Source organism: Arctopsyche grandis, chromosome 4, assembly GCF_051622035.1.
Source record: "Arctopsyche grandis isolate Sample6627 chromosome 4, ASM5162203v2, whole genome shotgun sequence".
Classification (NCBI taxonomy): domain Eukaryota; kingdom Metazoa; phylum Arthropoda; class Insecta; order Trichoptera; family Hydropsychidae; genus Arctopsyche; species Arctopsyche grandis.
In genome coordinates, this window is record NC_135358.1 from 5,724,388 (window position 1) to 5,750,545 (window position 26,158).

Consider the following 26,158-nt stretch of genomic DNA (forward strand, 5'->3'; position numbering starts at 1 on the left):
TCTCCTCAATCGTATCAAGAGTGACAATTTAAAATTGAATCGGTTCGATTGTGCCACGGTTAGTGTCGCATCCGACGTTTTAATTGATCGCCACTGGATGCGAATTTATGGTCACATTTTGTATAGATTTACTCCCCCTCGCAGAAATTTATTTGCGATTCGAATTCACCGGGCGTAGCTGAAGTGATATTCTGTGACACATACAAATGCATGTATGCATGTATATTTTGGTTGAATTTGTACAATGTTCTTCATATATACCCATACATATGTATGTTTCATTATTAGTAGGGATTTTTAGTGGGAGTCGTGTATTTTTGAGAGTTTTTACAACAATATAAATGAGTGCTTTTATGTCTGTATGTTTATCTGTATGCTAATCCAGATAAAGATTTTTTACATGTTACATATATGTACATAAATCGAGAAAAAGGCGAAGATGTTTGAGGATATATGTATAAAGTTTGGGGAGTCAAAGTGGAAAGCCTAGTTAGAGTTATAATTGTAACTGAAGTTGGAATTATACTATTTATTAATTATTTAAGTATAGGTTTGGATCACTGTGGCATTAGAGTATTCTTTAATGCGCCATAATTGTCAAAAAAAATACAGAGAGATGAGAAAAATAAAAAAAAAAAAAAAAATATATATATATATATATATATATATATATATATATATATATATATATATATATATATATATATATATATATATATATATATATATATATGTACATACATATGTATATACCCAGACAAAAGATACATTTATAAATAATTATAAAAAACAATAGTATTATTATAATAGCAGATAAAGTAAAAATATCAAATAATAAAATACAAAGTAGGCACCTATAACCAGTACCAATACATAAGAACCAGCCGCAAATACAAAACATCCCTGTGAGGCTCAAATGGAAGAGAGAAGATCAAAATTCCACTTATAGATCACATGCAATTATGAAAAATATGATGAGCGCAGGCTACCAAACAAATAGGTTAATATAATTTTTACCCAATATATGTAGGTTAAAATAATTGTTAAAATAATTTCCACCTCACTGAAGTGGATTTATTGAAAGTCGGATAGCTCTTGGAATGGGAACCATTCCATAAAGAACTGTGCGAGCATGAGGTACAACCATCAAATGATGATGTCTACCACGCACATAATTATAGATTCAGGCTGGCGAATTTACGAAATTGGTAATGAAGATTCTATGGTGTTCATATAAATTTGATTTCATACGTGTGTAATTCATTTAACGATCTTCCTATAAAATTATGATTGAGGCTCATTCGATCGAGATGTTTAACAGTCGCCATGTTTTGCAGCTAAAGTATGTGTTCTTATATTAAAAACATTGACAACCATATTACTTTATCTATATAAGATAGATAACAAACACTTTTACATTGTAGAATTTGAAATCCATAAGAAAAATGAGTGTTACATCATTGAACTACTGGATAACATAAAACCACAGATCACCAAATAAAATCCTGCTTTTTTCAATTAATCTTATAATATTTTCCTTTGTAAACTGCTTAGAGGCTTTTTTCAATTTTAGATAAACAAGTCTGTTTGAAATGTTATTCAACTTTTGATGTGTTTTTATTTAAATTCGTTAAAATGAAAATTGTACCTATTATTCCCATTGATTAAAGTAAAACGTCTGGGAAAAATCTCAATTATACAAAACGCTCGAAGCATTTCGGATTATATTGTAGTAATTATTTTAACATTAATAATAATAATAATAATATTAAAACGAAGCTTTCTGACTATATCTGCTTTTGATCTGTTCGTTTCTGCCGGTGTTGAATATATTTTGATATTGACAATATCATTATATATTTAGGTAGCTTCTGAGAAGGACTAGAATTCGAATATTCGCAAGTAATTTTTAAACATCGTCGATATCGTGACACGTAAGCTGCGTTCATATTATAATATGATATATGCGAACCTATGAAAAAGAGCAGATTATATCCTAGTTATTCGTTTTTCTCGCTCATAAATATTTAATTTGACACGGTTATCAGTTTTTCTGCTTGACCGCGTGGAATTTCCCTCGCCTCTAAGATTCCGCGGTCTTTTGAAAGCGTGAAATTATACAACGACGCAACTGAAAATATATTACATTGAAAAAATATTAAATATATCGACTCGCAGTTAAGATAAGTGTGTATTATTTTTTTTGCCACATAAATTATTCGAGGTATAATATTTCACAGTCACTTTGAGGCATATGGTAGGTTACATGGCTCATAAAGGCGAAAGGATGTTTGAATAGGATTTTTTTCGCTCGTTTTAAATGTAATATGAAAGGTTATTTTGCATTAATCCTGTTTACTAATTGAGGCTGTTTTGCGGCCGTTAATTTGTGTAGATACTGCGACAAAATGGCATCATTAATTATCTGCGGTTTTGCTATAGAAAAGCACCAGTGTGGTCGTTCAAAGTGTTAACCTTTTAATGGAAAACATTGTGCAATGATTTTAGAATTCATTTTAAAATATGCAAACATTTATTTCGTAAATTGTGGCATCGATTTCAATGAAGATTACTGATAAATTGTGAGTGAGCTATTTTTCAATAAATGTTATCTTATCTTTATGATTGTCATTATGTCATTTAACTCTATTGTTGAATGGCTTATCAGATATATGTAGCACAATTAGTTCCATATATCTAAAATATTTTTCATATATTTATATATGTGCATATATATAATTTAATGGATATGATATTTCTTCTGGGAAATAATTATCTCCGGGAATCGAAATGAGGGCTCTTAATTGTTGGAATTAAAGTATTTTATAAGTGGTGCAGTATCTTTGCTATTATATATTCCTTTGCGAATTACTCAAGTGCAAAGTTTCTACCTGGGGTGGCCGAAGGTGTTAAACTATAACGCCGTTTAGTGCTTTTAGTGAAGCTGAAATTCCTCTTTGAAAAAGTTGTGTGCGGTTTTTAAAAGTTGGCCGAGTCTCACTTAAACCACTATGTACATGTAATATCTTGCGTTCGTAGTTAACTAACTAACTTGAGGATTGTAGAGTAATTTTTATATAACGCCAAACTTTTCCGGAGTTACGCCTTCGAAAATTGTCGTTAAGGAAAATTTCCCTGTCTGCAAATGGAAAAATAAGCGTATTTCAAACTCCGAATGAAACCGAGTTAGCTTGTTAACGATTTCGGTAAGAGTGTTTTCATCTTGGCTGACTAGCATGTTAATTTTAAGTACTTTACATAGTATATATGTATGTAATTTTATTATAAGAAAAGCACCAGCATGGTTATAGAATTACGTGTTAGATATTTTGGGTATATTTTCTTAAGTCGTCCTCAGAATCAGAGTCGTTAAGATACATACATAAATAATTCAAATCCAAAGGATGTATTTTAATTTAATTTAATTTGAATCTATACCGGTTTAAGACTTGTCTGTATAAACAATAGGATAGTCTTAGGAAATGCCTTTCTTATTAAATAAAATCATGATATTAAAATTAAATAGCGTTTTATTTTTTTTCTTGCAATGTAATATGATAGTATTGAAAACTGAACGGGTTTCAAATCAAAATCAAATGCAGTTTTAAATGCATTTAGCAAATAAGTTTTATTTGATTTTGAATTATTTTTATATTTTCAGTAAAAAATAATGGTAGTCTTTGTCGTAGAAATAGTCTGCCTCGGAAAATTTTGATCATATTCATATGAACATATTTGAAAACTATAGATTAGAATTTTATAGGTAGATTTTGAATTTTGTTGTGTTTTCTTTTGCATCGACGTATTTTATATATATATATATGTATGTATGTAAGTTTGAAAATTGAAATTTATCGTTTATCCACAGGTGGAAAATTATATAAATAGGAAATTGCGGCCTCGAGCGATTTTTGCATCCCCGAATTTAACACGCTAACGGCCCGCAAACCGCATTACCGCGGCTTGAGAGGGGCTTAACCCCATCCCACACGACACCCCCCCCCCCACGTTCGTCCCTCCATGTAACTATTCTCATTTCGAATATTCGATACAGTGAATAAGATCTCACAATTTTCCGTCTGATCGTCCCGAAAATTGGCTATCACAGCTCGGGCACCTCGAGGCACGAAGATTGGTAGATGTGTGTGTGTGTTGGGGGGGGGGGGGGGGGAGGGAAGGGTGTTACGCCTCTTTTTACTTTATTTTTATTTCATTTTATTTTATTTTCCATTGGAGGGGCGGGTGGTGTGGGCGATTCATCCCGGTGCGAAATGGAGTCGTTATCGAAAGTGGCCGGGGCCTCGTGCGAAAGAAAACTATTTACGACACTCGAAGGGGCCAAAGTTTCACTCGAGAACGCGCTTTTTACGATTCGCCATTATAATTTTCATTTTCGTGGCACGAGAGCGCGAAAATATGCGCGAAACGTTTATACGCCGTGCGAGGCTTTTTACGGCCACCCGCCACCACCCCCCGCCCCCTTTTGTGGCTATGCTTAAACGAAAACGCTAATTTATCCCTCGCCTATTCTACGCGGCTCGCACTTAATTAGCGCAAATTTTATACACGGTGAATTATGCAATGTCAAATTGTTATTTTAACCGTTGAAAGCCATCGTCGAGCCGATGAGTTTAGAATGATTGCTGAATCACCGGGTCGGAAGAGGGTTAGGCACAATCTGTTCTTGGGCAGAAAAAGTTTGGTTTGGTTCGTAAATATTGTGGATATAATTTGTATTTTATTGAAATTACGTATATGTACAATTTTATGCATTAAAAAGTTGACTGTAAATAATGAATTATGCTAAATATATTTCAGTTAAACTGTAAGATGATCAAAATTACGAGTACTTGATTGTTAGAAATTCATATTTTATCAAGATTTTTTTATAAAGTATTGCGATTGCGATCAACTTATCAGCAAATTTTTGATATCTTTGGTATTTTCTTATCGTTTAATTTTAAAGTTAAAGTATATTTTTAGATAAATATTGTTAGAGCTCAGAACACAGATGAATAAACGTGTGTGTTGGAGAGGATTTCAACCAATAGATTCATCATCATCATTAACTACAGTCATTCATTATTACCATGTACGTCTTTGTTTTGCGCAACTCTCATTCATCTCACTCCACACATTTTCATAATTTCGTCCACCCACCTTCCCTGCGGTCTTCCTTGTACCCTTTTGCATTCTCTCGGGTACCATTCAAGCACTTCTTTTGTCCACCTTTTGTCCATTCTTCTAGTCACGTGGACCGCCCATTTCCATTTCAATCTCTTCATTATATCCACTATATCTATTACTCTCGCGCCATATTTCTCACCCACGTATTCCGTTTCCTGTCTTTCCTTCGTTATGCCAAAAATACAACGTTCCTTACTTCTTTGAGAAAATTGGATTTTGTGTAGCAATTTGGCGTTCAATGTCCAAGTTTCACACCAAACGTCATCACTGGTAAAACACATTGGTCGAAGATCTTTTTCTTCAGGCAAAGTAGCATTTTTGATTTAAAAACCGCATTCATTCGCTCAAATGCACTCTATCCTAATTGCATACGTCTCTTTATTTATTTTTCATTACTATCCATGCCTGTTATTTGTCCTAAATATAAACAACTGTACACGTATACATAAATGTATATTATTAATATACATATATGTATGCCTGTACACGTATACATATATGTATATTATTATTTTTGGCAAATTTCTGCAAAAAATTAATTGGTAAAATAATAAAATAGTATTATCGTATAATTTTTCATAAATAAACTCGATAATGAAGAGCGATTTAATTTTTATTGGTGTTGGCCGAAATTTGCACGCAATAGACCGATTCGTTTAAATTTAAATTTACGCAGTGAAACGCTTGCGAGCTTATTGATGTTTATAATATTATATTTTACCAATTTAAATGTGAAATTTAAAATGTAGGATTTCAATGAATCAAAATAAACATTTGGATATGGCAAACAATTTTATATGAAATTTGTGCGCTTCGGAAATTATCAACTGTCGGAATGATTTCAATACTAATAGAATTTGTTTTGCATGCATTGTATATGATTAATATATTTGTATGTACATATGCTATGTAATAAGCAATTGATTTTTTAGCTAGATTTTAATTACGATTATATTAAGTAATTGAAACGTAAATAATAGAATTTTAGTATGTAAATTTAAAGCAACATTTTCCTGATTTCATTTCAGCCGTACAGATAGATCCTTCTAGTTGTGTAGGGACGGTTCCCGCTATCTCTCCCGAAAAATCTAATTACTCTTTGCACGTCAGGTCTAGATAAAATGATTACGCCTTTAAATTAATTAATTAAACACGTTTTCTCATTAGTCCCGTGAAAAGATTTCGAAAAGAGTTAAGTTAAATCCTCATCTTCGGACACGATAAATAACATTTCGTTATTATTAACGACTAGCCGGCATTGCTCGGCAAAACTAGGAACTTTCAGGCTCAAAGGGTCGAACATCCTTCGAAAACACAATTCTCTAGAACTTGAATTGATTCTTTATCTACTATACTAACAATAGATAAACATACTTTCCTGGTGTTGCTCGTACGTATTTATTTAGAGGTCTTTCAATACCGGAATCCGAGTCCTTTCATAACTCGAACGCAATCTAAGGTAGGATGCTGTTAGATTGAATACTAATCTTTGTGGATTTAAATAATAAAAGCAGACAAACACGATTGCCACCATTGCCACCATTGCCATCAGAGCTCTTCGATCCTGGGATCTGTGCTATTCTTATATCCATCTAAGGTTTAAATTGATATAATCTATTATACATACATACATACATACACATATCAGATTTGGAACTGTCGAATTGTATGTACAAAGGAAAAACACAATTATTCGGCATTGAGATTTTTTGATTGTGATATTTCAATCTCAAGCTTTCAGCCCTTCTAACACCTATCTTTGATCTAAGTTAGGTTACCATGACATGCTAAATTTGGATGCACTAAGTTGAGAATCGTGGAAGTGTAAGGAAGGAACAAACAAAAACAAATTATGTATATGTGTACATATGAATTAGACAATAAATAACAAGACGGCTTAAGTCGATCTACGTAAATTTCCGATTCATGCATTCCTTAAAAGCATTAAAATATATGTATGTATGTAAATATGTAATGTATGGGAGATCTGCGGTGTTATTTCAAGCTTTAAGTGATTTAATTATTACGCACCATAAAGGCAAAGTTCGTATACTTTACATCATGTTTGTTGAAGGGGAATAAAATAATAATGTTGTAAAATCCCAGTTCGCGACAAATAATTAATGACCGAGATAAGGTTCGGTTCTGCGGCCGTTTTATGGCCCCTTCGCAAAGTTGAATTTTCGTCTTACATTCGTTTCCATGATTGAACGATTCCATTTCTCATTATTAAAATTCGGATTTCCCCGAGGAAATTGCTCGAATGCAATTTTTCCTCGCAGAGTTCAAGCCGAGCGTTCGATTTTGAATTTTCGCATTATCCATTAGGTACTTGCTCTCCGTGGATGTGTTATAATAATTATTTAATTTTTATTTTTGGCGCCGTTCGTTCGCCGCTCATCACGCGAGGAAAATCCATTGTTTATTCATGCGTTCGCGTTAGCTCGCGGCTGCCGGGATTTAATTTAATTTTGCGTATAATAAGCATCTAACCGAATACTATGTATGTACATATGTATAATATGTAGATGGGTATATAGTGAGCAAAGTCCCTTCCCCGTCGCAAAATGGAGGACATAAAATGTGTGCACAATGCGGGACTAACCGCGGGACTATCGCGAAATTATGTTGATTGAAATATTTGCATACAAAGCATGTAAAGTTTGGCTCGTGATAGTAGTTAACCCACTTCAATATGATTTTGACACAGTCGCCTTATTATTCGACCTATGTAGCTACGGACTATGTCGTCCTTCTGCTTAATTAACTGTTAATATTATAATCGTGAGACTTGAGAAGGTGAGGCGCGAAATTGGACGGTAAGACTTCGTTTAGGATTTAATGAGCCTGTCTGTAGAAATTTTGCATTATGCTTTAGCATTTTTAAACCAACCGTAAGTACACAGTCCCAAAAATCACCCCCTGGAATGCTATTCGTCGAGATTGGGTGTAAGGGATAGCATGTGAGTTTTACAGTTTGTCTTCGTTTTACAGTTTTTTCTTTTTTGTTTACGTTTGACAGTAAGTGTCTTCCTACAGCGGATGGACTATACAAGTGTGGTAAGGTAGTGTTGAAAGTTGAAGATGAAAGTTCGATTTGTATGTATACATACATATCGAACAAATTATTCGATTTTTTTTTCGATTCATAGGTGCCGATTTGATTTTTAAATAAAATGTTTACTATTAGATTAGTCATGTTTAAGTGGTTTACATTACAAATACCGAGAGAAGCCGGGTAAAATAGCTAATACGTAGTAAGTAGAAAAAACATGTAATTTTCAATAGATATTTTATCTCTAAAGTATTTCAATTGTACGAGAATAAATTTTTTTATCAAATTCAAATTGTGCTTCCTTGAGAGTGGGGCTTTTTTTTTTTTCCATTTAAATACTTCATCATAAATACTTTACAGGCTGAAAGTTCAACGTCTAGTCGTTAAATTGTATTTCAATTCGACTGATAGTAATAGTAATAATCCTAAAAAAAGTCTTTATATATTCATTATATTTATATTAAAATATATTCATAGAAATTTGATATTTCGTATTGGAATTATAGAGGGTTTGAATTTTAAGTGAGGTGTATTATATTTCTCATCAGAACTTCAAAAACAAGTTAGTTGCCATCGATCAAAATTTGAATTTAATCTCGATACAAGTCTCTTAGACTCTTGCAGAGTGGAGCTGATGGTTTTATTACACTTTGCGAATTAAAAATGACATCTATAAGAGAGAGAGCTCAAGAGAAACGACCCGAGAGAAAAGGAGCCCGTTGCAGCTATTATGCCGTTCATCAAGATAAGACATGTAGCGTGTAATATGTACGAGGATGAGTGTCAATGTTGTAAAGTCCCAGGACAATGGTCGACCCTTGAAAATTTAACATCTCCCGTTCTTCATATTTCACGAGGTGGAGAAACGGGGAGGCTACCGATCGAGTTGGTAACTCGAGGTGCTCATTAAAAGCGAAATATTCAATTAGAGCTTGCCCGAAAGACTCGAAACTTGAAATTCCATTGTATCGCCTGAAACAATGTCGACGAAACTTGATACCGTCTAAAAGCACGGCCAAAGGTTTCGCTCCGGTAAATAAAGTCGAAAATGAATCGGAAGCTGTGTAAAAAAAATTGAAAAAAATTACCCAGGCCGAAGTGTATTTTAATAGCTTCTGATCCAGTGATTTACGTGTATTACTTTAAACGTTTCAATTTTTACTTTTTCTATGTACGTAGTAACTATATATACATAGATGAAGTTTTGTGATCGTACAAAAATTAGAATCCGAGATTTTTAATGAATCGAACTCAGAAGCGATCATTGATCACGTTTTTATGATCTAGAAAAATGTGTGTCTGTTAGTATGTGTTTTGAGGATTCTTTGAACACCGTTAGTCCTATCGATCTGAAACTAAGTATCGGTTTCTGAAATCCTAATCAAACGATGTAATTTTTTTATTTAAATTTTTTGTTCACCGAATATGGTAACTCCGCTTATAGGTGTCCTCTTTTTTATAAGTTTTTGGATCCAAATATCTCCCAAATCGCTCAACCGATCAGACCGAAATAATTTCACATGTAATAGAAATTATAAATTTTACTCGTATTTTTTAAATATTTTTACCTCAAGTACTACTTCTACTTTTACTCTAGAGAATTGAGGTTTTTTGTGTTCTTCTCAGAAACCTTTTGGTGTATTGAACTGAAATTTGATACTTAGAAGTTTATTATCAAGTTATATAAAAAATCGGCGGATGAAAATAAAAGAAAATCATTAAATTTAATTAAAAATAAGTAGATTTTTTCTTCTTAGAAAAGTAAACAATGTTGTAACTTCAATTCTTTCCACATTCCTGAACGTACCGAGCTGAAAATTAATTTTTATTCTTTATGTGCTAACCAGAAAAAATACTACCAGAAGTAGTATTTTTTTTAAATAATATTTCATTATTTTATTTTGAATTTTTAAATTATTTTTATTTTCTTGATATTTAATCTGTATAGAACAAAATCCGACAGCCGGAAGTAGAACTTTTGTCTTAGCTATTTTAAATCGACAAAATTGAGGTTTTGTATTCTCTAGTTTTCTCCTCCGAAACTGGACCACTTTAAAAAAAAATTCAACATCGGTATGAGAAAGATATTTTCTACTTAGCACGCTGGATTCTTTTCGTGGGTGTAAAAACGTGGCGATTTTATAGATGTTTGGTGGCTCGTAGCTCCTATAAAAAATAACTAATCAAAAAAATAAAAACATAGAAACATGCCTATGTTGGATATCCATAGCATATTAAAAAATAATTTCTCTAGTACCATAATTGAGGAAGAGAGAAGTGTAATACGTTTGTATGAACAAGGCGCTGGTGTCTTAAGTAATAAAAAAACTTTACACAAAATCCGACAGCCGGAAGTAGAACTTTTGTCTTGTATAAGTTTCCGTACATTGGCACTCAATTTGTATCGAAAATGCTCTCATAGCCGGTATGTGTGAAAGTGTATGTATGTTTCATAATCGAATTTTGTTTCTTATCCTTTTTATATTCTTCAAATACATAAGATAAAGTCATGGGTTTGTCACATCCGAATTTTTTTTTTGATCTCTCTGATTTGTGTGGGGTGTAGTATCATTGAAATAATTAATAATTCAAATGGTTATATTATATATGTATGCATCGGCGTTTGTTTCGCACTACGTAGTCTATTCCCGCGGGTAATCTCTCTCCGCTGGCTGCGAGTCGGTTAGTGTGTTGCGCGAACGGACTATAGTTTCAAAGCGAATGAAATAAACACAACGCAATGCGGCAATTCGAACGGAAACTTCGTGTCCGAATGTGTTCAACATTTTCAAGTGAACAATTAACTTCGTCATGGGAATATTTATAATAAATGTATGGCGCTCGGTCAAAACGTTGTCAAAGCGGACGATTATTTAAAATTGACACGTTCGATTAATTCTCTTTGAGTGTATGTATGTGGCTATTTTACTCACGTGTATATACATATGTGTAGGTGAAGTTTGCTTCGGTTGTTAGTTTTAGGGTAGATTTTAAACAGTCAAACAATATGATATGTGATACTCGTTCGTTGGGTATAAATGATATGTTATGTACTACTATATGTATGTATATAATATTTATATGACATATGTATATTCTGAAATGTAAGCCAATCAATAAACCTATCGAAATCGTGTGCGTTTATTTGACTGTGTTCACAGACATTTTTGTATAGGTATATATGTATTTTTGATATTTAAATGCTTTTTATTATTACTAAATTATGTTCTCACAATATATCTTATATCTATTTTAATAGCTACTAATCTACTGATTTTCTATTTTTCAATTTTATAATTTATTTTTGTTAGTAATCATAGTATTATATTATTATAATGTTAATATGTACAGCGTAAAAGGAAAAAGAGCTCAAAAACCTATTTACAATTGTTACAAATGGTCATAATACATCTAATACATAATATTAATTAAAGACTCTCTAAAGTCGATGACTTAACCCGTTGGGTGCTAACGACACGCCTGTCGTGTTCACAAAATTTCCGTAGCCGCGCGCGACTCACCGAGCGCGCTCTGTCCCTTTCCAACAGAAAGGTTAAAAAAAAAAATACGCAATTGCTGTAGTAATGCGAGAAGCATTCAATTTTTTCGTCTAAAGGTCTCTATACACTCTATTTTAAATTTTATATAATGTTATTTACTGTTTATTTTTTAACTCATTAAAAAAATATAGATGTTTTGGTGATTATATTTTTATACAAAAAGCTTAGTAAATATTACTCTTAGTAAATGTAAGTGAATATACTAAAATGTCTAATGGGTGATCCAAATATGATGCTATCACTTTATATGTAAAAATGCCAATTTTTTTTCGATTTACCTGCTTAAACGATAATGGTGAGTCGATTCCTGGAAAACATCATGTAATACCTTTTAGAAATTGTGGACTTTTACGCTATCTTTTAAGGGAACTAAATAAGGGAAAAACCACATGTTCCTTTTTTACGGGATATCATATGAAAAGTATGTACATTCAGTCTTAGCTCAACTGTCGTTTGAGACTTCACGACTTGATTTACGTATGTACTTGATTGTCCGCTACACATTTACAACCTGGACCGTCTTAGAGAGTGCGGATTCATATTAGAGAGTGCAGATTTTGAATAAATGATTTAGATCAGGAATAATGTTGAAAAGGTATCAAGGTGATGTAATTAAAGTATATAAACCTATAAATAACCATTACTATTGTTCGCCTTGCGTTCAACAATTACATTCATATAAGTCTTAGATGAATGTAATTGTTGAACGAGTGTGACCTCTTAGATTTTAAGAGGTCAGACTTTCAGACTCCAAAAAAATATTTAATAACAAAAATATGATTAGAGAATCCTTCTTTTCAAATCGAATGGTTAAATTTTGGAATAGCATATCCAATGAACTAGTAACTTAAATATTTTTAAAAATAAGCTTGACGATTTCCTTAATATAAATGGGTTTTTGTTGTTCTTCCTTTTTAAAGATAAGTTTATTTTATTTTCGTCTATTTTGAGTTGTTAATATTTTCATTTCGGTTTTCTTTATTTCCGGTTTTAATTTTTTGTTTTTATTTTGTTGCCTTATTTGATATTTGTATTTCTGTATTACTGTATGTATTATCAAACCCCTTGGGTCTACAGGCTTTGCCGCAACTCCAAAGTTTTCTTATATAAAATTTAAATAAAATTCAATTTCAATTCTAATATAAATAAAATTCAATTTTGTCAGTTGCTGTTTTCATCATTGTATTTTTCACTTTTGTCGTAATTTTATATATGTTATCTTACATATTTACACCGTGCCAATCTATCGCACCGCTATAAATTAATGATTAATTTAAAAATTATTTATAATTCAATAACAGTAATTAAGTGTGTTTCGTACAATTTCCCGTAAATATATTCAAAATCTAAAACGAAACCACACCAAAAGAAGGAATTACAGCCCGACATAAATAAGCTTTTTGAAAACGATGAAAGGTAGGGATTTTATATCGAAAATTAAATTACATTTACGAAGAGCGAATTCCAATCAATATTGCCGTTAATTTCAATAACCCATTAAGCGCAAAATTACACGCGAGCGATCAACGTCATTGGCAATTCCACACGTGTCGTTAAATTCCGAGTTCCAATCGGATTCTCCAACACCTCTATTCTATTCCCTGTGAACCGACCGCAAAATAGGTCCATCTCAATATGGCCAATTGGCCTATCCACTTAAGATATATCCTATACTAGAGATAGAATGTAGGGCCCATTACCATTATCAGCTTTCCTGCATGCGGTCTAGCTCATCTTCTACCGCTTTTCATCTACATATGAATATTGTACCTGGAAATAGAATGTGTAGTTGCTGAATGTATAGAGAAAAGGGAAATGCATATGAATATTTCAGTACTATGATATAATATATAGACATACATACATACAAATGTTATATTCAGTTCAATTGAATTCCAATTTCATTCATACATCATGATATTTTGGTATGATTTAATAAACAAATTAAACAGGCACACGAATTTTACTATTATATAAATTCAGATTCAATTTGTTCACAATCGATGCATTCAATGCTTAATCGAATTACATTGTTTGATATAATTCAATAACATTTATCACTATATTTGGTTTTAATTTTCATATTAAATTTAATAAATACATAGACATTATGTATGATCAAATGATTATAGGATACTATTGATGAAAATGTGCATAAATATTTATGAGCCGTTATATTTGTAAGTGGCGGAAGACCAATTTTCAGTTGCAAAAACACTATTTTCGTTTGACTTAATTTACAAATTGTTATCATTTCTTTTAATTTGATATGTCCAGAATCTCAGAAAATGAGAATAAACGTATTACAGGCCACCATTTTTTTAAATATCGTTAAAAAGTTATATTTTATGTTTCGAGATATTTCTTGAAATGAAGAGAAGTTAACTTATGTCATTTTCAATTATAACAGCTCATATTTGTATTTATTATTTTTCCCTTCGTATTTCATTTTCTATCCACCCTGCTTGATAAATGCATACTAGAAGTGTCTTTTAAAGGATGGTATTACTTGGTTAACAAACCAAGATTTCTTTATTATTATAAAAATGTTACATTTATGTTATTGGTAGATATATTCGAAAACTACAGATTTAATTATAGAACGATGATGAATTTAAAATGAGATACGTAGAACTTTGTTTCACTAATTAACTTTGGTTCACTTTGTTCTGCTGCTGTGCTGTCCGTCACTTGCGGGGTCGATATTAATGACTACCACTCGCGGAGTCTTGATGGTGATGACTTACTTATGTGATCTAATTGTGATCTATATAAATGATTTTTGTCTTTTGGGTTGGGCAAAGTCCGGCATTCGTGTCTTATTGACTATCCTTTTACAGGAATTTTATCGAACTTGTTACTCACGTATGTATATGAATGTGAAAAAGTGAATTTTATTATTGTGGGAACTACATTGATAATCGAGGTACATAACTGTATGTACATATATATGTAAAAAATGCAACTTATTTATATCCAGTTTATTCTGCATTCCTTTAAGGATAATTAGGCTATTAGACGTGCATCAAGATAATCATAGTACCTACTAATTGAAATATTAATGAATCAAGAATTTTTGACTAAGTGAAGATTAGACAAATTTAATACATACATATGTACATATATACCTACGTATGTTGAAAAAAACCAAAAGGTTAGGAAAACGACTATATATGTATGTATTATAATTAGTCTTCTGTAAGCTGTCTGTTAGGATAAATACACCATTTCAATATTTAAATATTTTATTTTATCTTTGGATTGTATGCATACCTATAAAGTTACATTTTTTCTAAACTTTGGTTATTTAAAATTGGATGTGACTATTTTATTATATGCTATTTATAAAATTATGTAGAGTATTCAATAAATTTACGTTTATAATTACATAATAATTATATAATATATATTATACATATGAAGTGTGTGTGTGTGATAATTTATTTATTTATTTTATTTATTTATTTAATATACTTGGGGGAGGCGGCAAAGCCGATAGGCCCAAGGGGTTTGAATAAACATAATTTTACAAATTATACATATATGCAATAAAACAATGAGAAAAATTAAAATACATTAAAAAAAAACAATATTAAAATAAAATAAAATAAGAGAAGAAAAAAAATATATAAAATAAATAAACAAAAAAAGATAAAAATACAGAAATATGATTATGGGAAAGAAGAATCACAAAAATCCTTTGGTTTTAAAAAAAGTATCAAGTTTATTCTTAAAAATATTAATATTAATAGAGGTTACTAAATCGTTGGGAAGACTATTCCAAACTGAAACCACTCTGTTAGAAAAGAATGTATCTCTGATCAATTTATTAGATTTATCTTTTTGGAGTCTAAGCGTGTGACCTCTGAGGTGAGTGTTTATGTTGAATGAAATAACATTAGACATATGACAATTATAGTGATTATTAAGAATTTTATAGACTTCGATTAAGTCACCTCTAGATCTTCTCGTCTCCAATGTAGTGAGATTCATTATTTTCAATCTTTCAATTATTTTCAATAATGACAGATTATATACCACCATCAGGTCGGTTGATTAATATTTATGTAATTAACACTCTGGCTAATTATTTATTTTTATACTTTTGTAGATGTGTATTCAATTTGACCTGCTCGGTGAATTACGGACCGAATTATTATTTCTGTGAATATATAAATCGAATTGCGGAGGCTTAAATCGACAAATATTGAATTACGACAAACCCTTTCCTCCCCCGCCGTCACCCTCCCCCTCGCCGATAGATTCGAACGATTAATTTCTCGTATACGCATTTTATAAATCATCGCCGGGGACATTCATCGACGTTGGGACTGTCGAGTTGTGATATACGACGCAATCTTATACATTTATGTGTACGCAAATCTGATTTTCGCACAATGGCCACTTTAAAATGATGAAATGCCGTTTATGCCCGATGGGACGTCAAAAAAAAATCAGCGAGGGCTGCGAGGAGGAGGTGGGTGGTTTTTTATCCTTCCCCCCACCCCCACCCCCTCCCCCTCCGTCTTCTCTGTTTGAGAGACTGCGAAATAAATAACCGGCTGGGAGGTCTGTCACCACTCTTTGCGGTGAGGATTTGAATAGCGTTGTTCATATTTTTCCCGCGGTGTTTGTGGTCTAGGCTGAAAGGTTTTCTCCCATTCTATTTGCTTGCAAGCGATAAATCATGAGTTTGTGTCCCGGGACGGCTAATAAAGCCTACTTCCTCCGCAGATACAATGAGACGTATACAGGCTTTTGTATCACGTACGCCAGGCGCTAATAACGTTATTACACTTAATCCGAAAATTTATTTCCCGAAACTCAATCCGACGGGAAAATCGATAAAATATACCGCCGCGAAAGCCACCGCGCTGAATTGTGTGCGTATTCCATTATATATGTATAGGTATTCCATGTACTTGAGCGTGTATTTTTGAGATTTCCGTGTAAAATTATCCCACTGTGATTTATTCAATTCGTGTTCAATACAGTGAGATAATTGTATGCTAGGATGGAGTGGTTGTATCATATTTACATTATTCAAAACGGTTGTTAATAATCCCGCGTATATATAGCAGGAATTCTTAGAATTTTTGGGCCGCTATTCAAATAAGGGTAATATTTTTGTTTCTCGAGCCTAGAAAATATAAATAAAATAGCACACACAATCTATATATTTAAAAAATAAATGGTTGTCTGTATGTCTGTCACGTATGCGTTCCTATACCATTCAACTGATTGCGATGAAACTTACATGAGTTATTGTATGTATGTCTGCAATTGTTTCTGTAAAAAAAAACCGGGAAAACAGGAATGAGTGACATTGCAACGCAATAATTTCAAATATATTCGCGTCGCGACCTGCGTTGTTAGGGTAAAATAAACAAAAAAATTAATAATTTCAAACGTGCCTGAGTTTTTTCGATAAATTATCATAAATATGATTTAATTTGATTATTAAGTATTATTTTGAAACTGAAACATTCACTTTTCGAAACACATCGAAAAACGGGAACGGGAATGGGAGCGGGAATTGCATGCGTTATTGTGGCATTGCAACGCATGCCGGGTTCAGCTAGTGAATATATAAATTTTTGATGAATAAAAATATTGATGCTATTATTTATTTATTTATTCATTTTACGTATATATTTTCGCATACATAATTACATATATACCAGGAAGGCCTAACAGGTAAGCTCCAATGCACCTTCCTGGCCAATTACAAAGTATTTTTATTCCATAAGTCTAAATTTACGAGACATTTATGAATTTTAAACTTGCATATAAATTTTATTGTACATACCTAAATCATACTCAAATAGTGGTGACATAGTGAGTAGAATGGTTTTTAGCTAATTTAATGGAGGAACCGTTTCAACAATGAAATCAGAAAAATTGGCAAACTCTGATAGGAAACGATCGACTTGGAGTCACAAATATCTAAGTCTGACCAGCAGCATTATAGATAATATACTCAAAGTAAATTCTTTTCAATCAAGGTCAACTCACGAGATCGAACCCGGTGACCTCTATGTGCTAAGCAAAAGCCGAATCACCGAGCCATACTGCTGGCTATATATACATGAAATGTATACACCCTGAATTTACATAAAAATTATGTCATATTGTCTTTGTTGGTTTATTGAAAGCATTTCACGACCCATTAAATTGCGTATTGGTCCAATTTTGAGTCGCAACCCATAAGTAGGGATTGCAATATCGGTATACCAGTAAATCGACAAAATTTCGCCATTGGTAAATACTGGTAAATTAAAAAAAAAGTTACTGGTAATTACTGGAAACTATTTTATCGCGAATTAAGTACACATACAGGCTTATAATTGCATAATATTACATTTAAAATCGATGCGAATGGCGTATTGTGAATTATGATGTTTGGAATTTGTTTATTTTCAGTATTAAGTGTGGCTATTTCAAATCGATAAATTCACCGGTAATACAGACCAAAAAAATCGTAATAAATGTGATCAGACGGTTGTTTCAATTACGATCAAAACTTTCAAATGGTTCAAACTTTAAATAAATACATATGATTGGTTAAAAACTTCAATGCATTTATATGACATTATTCACCTGATATTTATTTCTAATAATTTCTAATTCACCACATACAGTTAACTTATTCACGAAAACATTTTTTTTTCATTTCCCGGTAAATACCGGTATACCCACATATATAGAATAAATACCGGTATACCCATAGTTATTCTATATCAATGGGTATACCAGTAGTAGGAAAAATAATTTACCGTTTACCGGCTTATGAAATTTGACGATAAATTGCAATCCCTACCCATAAGTTGAGAGCCTCTGATATAAATTAATCAATCTTCATTTAAACATTTCACTGCGTAAATCGATGTGCTGTGTCTATGTTGATCAGATTTCAATCGGGCCTACGGAAAACCGAATTTTCAGCAAAGCAAAGATTTTTTACGGTTCCAAACCAAATACTTGACGGTTTTATTATAACAAATATAAAAATCGTGCTATCCAGTAAGCGTAATATTGAAATTTAATGCTTGGTATTCAACAAGTACCCATCAAAATCACAATAACAGGCTTGGTATTGAATTTTCGGTATTAATGAAATAATTTTGTGATCCTTCGTATATTTATTGTTTCATGTAATAAAACCTTTGGGAAGGTATTGTATGTTTTGATTAAATTAGTCATCCGCAAATGAAGTCTTCAAAAGTATACTAATAATGTATAATATGCATTGATATGTAAAATGTGTTGAATTTTTTGAATTGATTTTATATAGAATAAATAATCGAATCTATGAGCGATTTTAATTAATATTATTTTATCAGTTGTGTGAAAATTGGCTTAATTTTGTATCGCCTTTAAAAAGATTTCGATTTTTATCGCGAGCTTTAGCGACGAGGGGAATATGCCGAAAATTATTACAGATATTATATGCGCTCCAGTGATTCGGCAATCTGTCTTATTTCATTTTTCCTTCGAGCTGAACGATTACGAAAAAAGTTCACCGTGGGTATCTGTATTAAAAGGACGACAAAGGATATTAAAAAAAAAGTACCATCAAAACAGTTCAATATATTATGTACATAGGAAATATCAAATTATAATAATTCCGTTGTCCCGTATTCGACATTGGGATTTATTTTATATTGTTATTTGCGAGTGGAAATTCATATATGTATGGTTTTGTGTATATATACAGTCACCTAAACAAATACGTAAGGAAAATGTGTTTCGGTTATTTTTCTTTCATTAAAACGATATATTTTGTGGCGTTCATTACAAAGTTTATTTTATTGATAAAGAAACAAGATTCGTCGGTGCCAAAAGCAGTTATGCCGTATCTGTTTATAAAATCTCAAAGCTTTTTCCCATACGAATGGGCAACTTGCACTTGGAATTCTGCCTAATAATACCATAAAGCCAATTCAAGTTGTACTACATTTTTTTTGCATATTTATTTTTTATTACACAGAGAGACAAAAACACGAACGACGTCAAACATTTCCTCAATAAAGCCGACTCAAATTGCGTCGTATTTGCAAATAATACTTTGGCTGAATCGCAACACTGTAAATAAAAATGTAATAGAGCTTAAGCCCCATAGTTTTGAAACTGAATTGGGCATTTAAAACTTTCCGGGTACTATGAATCGAGTTATCAGCTTTCGCATAAAGCACTAACAGCTCAACGTTCATAATACGTTACACATTATCCTATTTGTATTACAAATATAAATGATTTTTTTTATTTTTTATTTGGTATGTTTTAAGCGAGGCTTTTTTATTGGTAGAAATGGAACATGGTACATATTTTTCAGTTTTGTTGTTGTTAGACTTTTATAGGCGAGTAAACGTTCATTATTTACCTATACTTTATTTACCTACAAAGTTTACCGTCTTACTGGGAGGTTTAGATGGTTTTCGAAAGTTGCTTTTGCGTTGACGTTGAAGTATACAGCGACCGTTGTAAGCTTTTATCGAATACGCCGAAGTCTATAGATATGGAAAAGTGTCGAAATTTTCTTCGGGAAAAACCGTGCGTCGTTTCAAGTTCACTCGGTTTATTGCTGCAACTTTTTTGCGTTGTTCGAAAAGAAGTCGCATTACCGAAAAATATACGGGTTCGCATTACCCGAATTTCGTGAGGGATAAATTAAAAAGTATGTGCGCCTATTTGTAGATATGTACGAGGTGTGATAAAAATAAGGCAAAAAAGACGTACCTACGGTAATTTTATTTTGATTGCTAGTCACAAATTAATTTGAGCGGATTTGGTAGTTCAGTAACTGAAATAAGCTGTCGGAGCATTTGTTTCATGGAATATTTATTAAACTTTTAGACGTCTGTATTATTTTTGGAAAATGATTGGATATTCTACATTCAATTTACATGGTTTTGAAATCGATTTAAACTTGCGTTTCTGCCAGAGTCGACCCGGGTATTCATTCACAGGAACACTCAAAAATTTTGATGTCTTTAGTCACGGAAATGTTGAGTCTCGGGTATTGCATGTTTTATATAGCATCTTATTGAACTTTTTGTTTCAATTGACAAAAAAAATATTTTCGGAATAATATTGTTAATAATAATATTGATCCCAGAGGTCCACACGGAACCACTGCTCACTCCAGAATAATCTAATCTACCGTGTGTAGCTCCTTATAAAGGAAAAGTTCCACAACACAGCTTCCCCGATCCATTGCTGTGTCAAAAAATGTGTAAAAAATTAAATAAATCCCAGCTTGAACCCGTAATTTAAAATAATACAGGAACTATACTTCTTTCAAAAAATATCCAGCGTATCCTTTGTTCGGGCACTTACTGAGTCCCGTTAGCCTAATCCGGGATCTCTATTGTTCACCTACGAATGCACTTAGACAATGGATACTTTCTTGTGATCCCACGTTACAATATTATATCCGAATCAAAAATAATATTACATCCGAATCAAAAACACTTTTCGTGTCGAAACAAAATTAACGGGGGATGTAAGAATCTTGAAAAAAAATATACAGATAATAATACATTTAAAAAAATATATACAGATAATAATACGTAAAAATAACACACATACACAAATACATACAATCATTTTAAAAAACTATTTTTTTATATAAATATATTTTTTGTCCATACCTATTTTATATATGTACATATATTTTTTGTCGCCTGTTCAGCATGCCACTGGTATGTAGGTATATGAATATAAAAATAGCAACCGTGGAAGTTAAACTGAACTCAGTATCTGATCAATGATAATTAGATACTCAGTGCCGCGCCTACTATATCTACAAATGTGTGCAACGCACACAGGCGACCGTAATAGAAAAGCGGTCAAAGAAGAATTGAAAAAATTATATTCCTTAAAAAATAAGAAACAAGACATCGCACTTTTTTTGGATACTTATGGATTGCTGTTGCAAGTTACAACTTTTAACACACCCGAACTATAATTCGGGGAAACAACGGGATAGCAGGTATGTACATATGTATGTAGCTTCCTCTTTATGTACATAGGTGTCCTCTTTTTTCAAGTTTTTGAATTCAATTATCTCCCAAACGGCCAATTTGATCAGACTGAAATCTTTTTAAATGTAATAAAAATTGTAAATTTAATACCTCAATATTTTATAAATATTTTTTTCTAAACCGAAAGTAGTACTTTTACTATAGAGATTTGAGGTTTTTTATGTTTTTCTTAGAAACTTTTTGGTTTATTAAACTGAAATTTCATATCCTAGAAGTTTAAACTTAATATCAAGTTATCTATAAAATTTGATAAGCATTTATCAACCGGAAGTGGCAGTTTACTCTTAGATTTTTCTTCCACTATTTTTATCAACCCTTTAAGCATGTGTGCTCTTTACGAAAAAAATCAAGTACAATTCTTGTATCAATACGATGAAAATAAAAAAAACACTAATTTTAATAATTTTAATAAACCGGAAGTGGGATTTTTTCCTCTTAGAAAGGTCGAAAATGTTGTGCCCACGATTCTGTTCACACCCTTGAACGTATCAAGCTGAAAATTTATATTTGTATTCTTTATGTACTAAATTAAAGCTGATAAGGTTTTGGTCAAAATTCGTACACCAGAAATAGTATTTTTTTTTAAAACAATACTTCATTATTTTATTTTGACCTTTTAAATTATTTTTATTTTATCGAATTTTATTTTGTGACCTTCTTATATTCCCCAAATACATAGATAAAGTCATGAGTTGGTCGCATCCGAATTTTTTTTATTGTGATTAAAATGTTTTACCCCGAATTAATATGATTTATACAAATGCTGATAAAATTAATGAGCAGCTGATTTAATTTTGCACACAGGCGGCCGAGCTCTACCTGATTAGGGTGATGTCGGAGGTTAATAGGGATGTAGTAATTGTCTTTGTTTCAAATCTGGTCACTGTGTTTTTTGAGCACACCCCACATGTACGTAGGTAGGCGTACTCACGTGCCCTAAGGTCGGTAAGTACGTAGGTCAATTTCCGGTTGTAGAGAGTTGCACGTGCGTGCGCATCGGCGGCTGGGTTAATCGCCGGAGATATCAAGCGTACGTATGTATGTACGTTGGGAAATTTTTAATGTCGGCTGGTAAAAAGGATTCCGTGTACTTCCTAGTGTATGCCTTCCGCACGAGGCCAACTTCCGGTCGGTCCTAATAGCGCGATCAGACAAGGAGCTGCCCGCCACCGGAAGCGGCTCGAGAGCTCCAGATCGTCCGCATACTTCTCTCGTTCCAAATTGCACTGGCGAAATTCGAAACGCAAAGTTTCCCCGTCGGGTTAACTTTTCGATTTAATTTTGAATTTAATCCTGGATGGCGAAACTCGTTTAATACGAGTTGCACTCGAAGTGTGTGCTTGGATCACTCAACTTGGATGTCAAAAACATGTGTAATGAATTTTTCAATATTATATGTGTTGTCCTATGGGACTTTTGAAGGATGCAGCTGCGCACAGTGGAAGGTCATCTACCTTACTTTGTGTTGGGATTAAGAGAATTTCCTCTTTTGTCATCGTTTTCACGATTCTGTGAAATTGCTTATGTTATACTATTAAGGTGGTCATTAAGCGAAAGACAAAAAATAAAGCTTTTGTTTACCACAATAGCAACATATTTGATTTTGATTTTTAAATACTTTTTATTATTACTAAATTATGTTCACAATACATCTTATATCTGTTTTAATAGCTACTGATCTACTGATCATTTTCTATTTTACAATTTAAATTATTATTCTAATGTACAGCATAATAGGAAAAATAGGTCAAAAACCTATTTGATTTGATTTGATTTTTAAATGCTTTTTATTATTACGAAATTATGTTCACAATACATCTTATATCTATTTTAATAGCTATTGATCTACTGATCATTTTCTATTTTACAATTTTAATTTAATTTGGTTAGTAATCATAGTATTATATTATTCTAATGTTAATGTACAGCATAATAGGAAAAATAGGTCAAAAACCTATTAACAATTCTTATAAATGCTCACAGTACATCTAATACATAATATTAATTAAAGACTCTTTAAAGTCGATGATCTAAAGCAGATTGTGTTTAGGTAATCTGTGTTTATACCTGAAGGGTATAGACATTTTGTTGTTATCACCGAGACTCTTCACAAGTGTGTTAGTATGGTTATTATTGATTCTGTCATAGAATCTACTGGTTAGTTTGTTGGTAATGTCTGTAACTAACTTAATATTATTTATGGCATGCAGTTTTTTCAAGTTAGTATATGTATGTATATGGGATTTATTTTATATTATTTGGAGCTTGGAAAGGTTTGTATTCAAGGCGTTATTCCACACAGGTGAAGCATAGATTAATAGTGGTAATATAAGCGCGCGATATAATTTTATTTTATTTTGAGCTGATAAAGAACTATGGCGATTAAATATTGGGTATATTGGGGATATACCCTGCATCGCCTTGCATTTCGCTGGCTCAATGTGAGGTGCCCATCTCATTTTAAAATATTGTTTAATAATAGAGAATGCTATAAAATCCCAATATTTATATAGCTAGCAGTATGGCTCAGTGGTTCCGTTTATGTTTAGAACCAAGAGATTATTGGGTTCGATCCCTGGCTAATCTTTAATACTGCTGGTTAGACTTGGATATTTGTAACTTCAAGTTGATCGTTTCTTATCAGAGTTTGCTAATTTTATGTGATCATTTTTGAAACGGTTCATTGAAATTGGTAAAAAAATTATCCCTCCTGTCACAAGTTTTCTGTATTTAATGTATGTATAATTTGTAAAAAAATATTTACAAGTCTAAATCCATAGATGTCTCAATGGATTAATTAATTAATTAATTGTTAATTTGGTGCTCTTTAGTTTCTCTAAATATAGTGATTTATGTAATAAAAATGCTACATTGTTTGCAATTAATTGTCTATGAAGACGCATTGGAGTCTTCCTGTCAAAACTTCTTGGTATATATTAAAATAAAATATGTATGTGTTTGGGTATATGTACATACGTATATAATACGTAACGATGAAGCTCAGTTTTAATATTCATTTTCAATTAAGCAAAGTACCATCATATACATCATTTTCTATGTAGAATATATAATATTATTATTTTATACGTTGGTTGGGCTATTTACATATGTACATACATGAATAGCAAATTCATATAAATATATCAGTAAAAATACTTTTTCATTCTATTATTTTATTTAAATATATGTATACGAAATGCAAATAAAGTGATGGATCATCTTCGAAAGCAAGCCGAGCTTTCTTGAATGAAATTATAGTGCTATACTATTTCATTTAGATTTCAGCTATCAAATATTTGTTGGCTTTTCAATTAAAGCTCATTATCAATATAAGATGTCTCATTGTTTCTGATTCACCTTAAACTTATATACTAATAGGCATGTATTTTATTGTATTTTTGTCAGTAATTAAAGATCGGTATTTAAATTGAATGTCCAATATATATCGTTCAGTATACAAGTGGTCAGTATAAATAATAAAAGGTCAGTATTTATATTATATGGTCATTATTTAAATATAATGATTTATTTTGACAAATGTCCGGTATTACTTTTTGGTTGGTATTACCACAAGGTTGATACGATCTTTATATAGACAATTCCATCCAACAAGCATTGCTATTTGTTCTGGCGAATGTACGACAGATTATTATAATGTCCATTTATTATTAATACTGACATTTAATATTATAATACTGACCACTTTTTAGTAAAATTCTGGCCGAAAATTGATTTATATACATAGTTACAAAAATTGGTTAACATACTGGCCATTCAATTTATTGTCATACTTAGTATACATATGTATGATGGTTGAACACATAAATACAATCCTTAACATCTATTTATTTTTGATACTAAAATATTTTTCTGGTTACTATCCGTAATGTATCCTGGACTAAATATAACATATGTAATTAATAGAATATTTCATATGCTATTATTTTTATTTTATTTTATCACATAAATTTCAATTATGGGTGCCATGACAAGAATTACCCCAAGGCGACACATACGAGTATATGGTTAGATTACTTTATATATGTATAAGCAAGTACGAACAGTTTAAAACATCACAAAAATAGAGACATATATTGTACAATCAAACATTTTTTAGTATACAGGAAATTTGAAAAAAATACATTATCTAGGTAGCATTTTATAAAATTCAACAATTTCGAGATACTAATAAATAGAATTTGCAAAAAACTGAGGGAGAGGATAACAATTTATCGGATCTGTCACAAAAATTAAGCTAGATAAATCAAAAAATTCTAGCAGGAGAGGGTCGATCTGGACGGGACTTGAAC